Source organism: Haliotis rubra, unplaced genomic scaffold, assembly GCF_003918875.1.
Source record: "Haliotis rubra isolate DU_JTF1 unplaced genomic scaffold, ASM391887v1 Scf230, whole genome shotgun sequence".
Classification (NCBI taxonomy): domain Eukaryota; kingdom Metazoa; phylum Mollusca; class Gastropoda; order Lepetellida; family Haliotidae; genus Haliotis; species Haliotis rubra.
This window is the reverse complement of record NW_025766337.1, coordinates 413,630-417,136: the sequence shown is the minus strand read 5'-3', so window position 1 is coordinate 417,136 and position 3,507 is coordinate 413,630. Positions and strand designations below refer to the sequence as shown.

The window sequence follows — 3,507 nt, the reverse complement described above, 5'->3', positions numbered from 1 at the left end:
ATCCAGTGATCAAGAGCATGAGCATCGATCTGCGCTATTGGGAACCGATCACATGTGCCAACCAAGTCAGCGAGCCTGACCACCCGATCCCGTTAGTCGCCTCTTACGACAAGCATGGGTTACTGAAGACCAATTCTAATCCGGATCTTCACGGGTCAAATGCGATACAGTGGTGTTTGCTTACGAAAACAAGCAAAGATAACAACGTAAGTCCATACAGTGAACACAAAAATGCAAAGATAATAACAACGAGTAAGTCCATAAAGATGAACACACTCTTCTTTATGGAATTGTTCTTTATTCATAATCTTTATGGAATTTGTGATGTATAACAAGAGTAGGCCTATTGGCTCTTCTTTAGGGAATTTGTAATATATAACAACAGGAGTATTGACTATTCTTTATGGAATTTGTGATGTATAACAAGAGTAGGCCTATTGGCTTTCTTAGGGAATTTGTAATATGTAACAATAGGCCTATTGGCTCTTCTTTATGGAATTTGTGATGTATAACAAGAGTAGGCCTATTGGCTCTTCTTTATGGAATTTGTATTATATAACACGAGGAGTATTTAATCTTCTTTAGGGAATTTGTAATATATAACAACAGGAGTGTTGACTCTTCTTCGGAGAATTTGTAAGATACAGTCGAGCACCGTTGTCTTGATATCCATGGGACCAAGAAGAAATATCGAGTTATCCGAACTTCGAGACATCCGACCAGGTCATATCATCACATATCACTATGAAAGAAAACAAAACAAAAAGGAGATTTCATATATATATCTTATATATGTACTACTGTACGCTCGGTATTCTCATCACTTTCTTTATATATATGCATATACATTTTTATTCACAGGGATCGCAGTCACACACGACACAGCTCATGTTACAGTGTCCATCTTGAATGATACCTCATCTCGCCCTCCATCTCTCGACTCCACAAATCTTGTGAACGCATCTGCCGTTCTCAACTGCGATTACACAAACCCTCATTGGATTCTCAGTATGTTTTGATTCGAAACTATAATCCGTTATCAGTAGAGTTTAGTCGTAACAGTGAGTACTTCCTAACTAATTCCTTCTTAATTAAGATATAAGAATACTATTAATGACACGATTTGTAATATATAACAATGGAATTTGTAATATATAACGATAAGAGTATTTAGTCTTCTTCATGGAATTTGTAATATATAACAACAGGAGTGTGTATAACAAACACCACTGGAGAGACCTAGATCTATGTGCACATACCTAGGAACACAATGGCGGAGTCCACGGGGAGCGTGAGACTGTTCACGTCATCCCTGGAGCTCGTGTGACCTGGCGTGACACGGGAGATGGTGTTATTGAAGCACTTGACACATGCATACATTAATCCAGATTTATCGAATTTTCATTGGGCTGTTTTTTTATGACTTTTTGTTCCTGAATTTTATTTTGAAAAATATAAGTTATGACCCGAAATATTGTTGATTCCCAAAAATATGCGTGAAATATGCGTGAAGCCCTTTTGTGATGTCCCCATGTCGTGTTATTGCTGGAGTATTGTTAAAAACTGTGTAAACCTTAACTCACTCACTCACTCTACTGTTTTTAAATGCTTTGTTCCTGGATTGTTTTAAAAAATATAAATTATGACCCGATATATTGTTGCTCGATATGATAATGTCTTGAAAAAACGTGTTCCGAAAAATCATTTGCACGACTCCTTTTTTCCACCCCTAAAAGGTGCGTGCGTGCGTGCGTGCGTGCGTACATGGGTACAATGTGTGAAGCCAATTTCCGGTGTCCCCCGCCACGTTATTGCTGGAATAACCCGTGAAGGTCCGGGTTAGAATGTACCTTCAGTAACCCATGCTTGTCGTAAGAGGCGACTAAAGGGATCGGGTGGTCAGGCTCGATGGCTTGGTTGGCACATGTCATCGGTTCTCAATTGCGCAGATCGATGCTCATGCTCTTGATCACTGGATTGTCTAGTCCAGACTTGATGATTTACAGATCGCCGCCATATAGCTGGAATATTGCTGAGTGCGGCGTAAGACTAAACTCACTCACTCACTCACTATTGCTGGAATATTGTTAAAAACGACGTAAAACTAAACTCAGTCATTCACTGACTCTACTGTGTGGGGGGACTCTATCGCCTTCCAGTATGACCTGACTCACACACCATGAGCTTTTTGGGGGCGTGTCCTATCACAGCACTATAGGCAAACTGGCTGTTGTCGACGTGAACCTTTTGAATGAACTGTTTAAACAATCTTTAACCTTTGCATACATTAATCGAGTTTCCTAAAATAAGCCCAAAGTATGCCGCGTGGCGCTTAGTCCATAAAACAGTTCAGCAAGTTTCAACTTAACATTCGATCATGCACCGTAATAGTTTAAAAGGGACAGTTTGGGAAAGCTTAAAAGTATCAAACCGCTGAAGCGCAAGACGGGTGTTCTGTAATGTTACGTGTTTGTAAAGGATACTAGTAATCATTTCAACTGTGAGTAGTTTGGAGGTGAAAGGTATCCGCAGTACTACAGCTGACACAATAGTTTCGCGTCCTGAGATTATTTTTTAATTTCATTAAATTTTGAAACAAGTTTCAGTTGCGTGTCTTGCGGTCACCTTACTTACAAAGTATTTCGAGCGTTTGTGTGAAGGTATTCAATACTTTCAGCACGATCACAGTAACCTGGATAGTCTGACCTACGGCCAACCAGGACCTCACAGCACGATCACAGTAACCTAGATAGTCTGACCTACGGCCAACCAGGACCTCACAGTCTCACAGTAACCTACGGCCAACCCAGGACCTCACAGCACCTCACAGCACGATCACAGTAACCTGATAGTCTGACCTACGGCCATAGGACCTCACAGCACCTAACCACCAGGATAGGACCTCACAGCACGATCACAGTACTGACCTACGGCCAACCAGGACCTCACAGCACGATCACAGTAACCTGGATAGTCTGACCTACGGCCAACCAGGACCTCACAGCACGATCACAGTAACCTGGATAGTCTGACCTACGGCCTGGATACTGACCTACGGCCAACCAGGACCTCATAGCACGAGTCACAGTAACCTGGCACGATCACAGTCTGATAGTCTGACCTACGGCCAACCAGGACCTCATAGCACGATCACAGTAACCTGGATAGTCTGACCTACGGCCAACCAGGACCTCACAGCACGATCACAGTAACCTGGATAGTCTGACCTACGGCCAACCAGGACCTCACAGCACGATCACAGTAACCTGGATAGTCTGACCTACGGCCAACCAGGACCTCATAGCACGATCACAGTAACCTGGATACGGCCAACCAGGACCTCATAGCACGATCACAGTAACCTGGATAGTCTGACCTACGGCCAACCAGGACCTCACAGCACGATCACAGTAACCTGGATAGTCTGACCTACGGCCACCCAGGACCTCATAGCACAGCACGATCACCCAGTAACCACACCAGTAACCTGATAGTCTGACCTACGGC

General features: G+C 43.0%; 1 long non-coding RNA gene across 1 annotated transcript; it reads right to left on the bottom strand.

Moving 5' to 3' along the window:
- Window positions 1-577: 577 nt before the first annotated feature.
- LOC124278045 lies at window positions 578-1,324 on the bottom strand. The gene is made up of 3 exons (XR_006898956.1): window positions 1,260-1,324; window positions 860-976; window positions 578-742 (listed from the first exon to the last, which is right to left on the bottom strand). It is a non-coding gene; the product is annotated as an uncharacterized LOC124278045 (long non-coding RNA).
- Window positions 1,325-3,507: the final 2,183 nt, after the last annotated feature.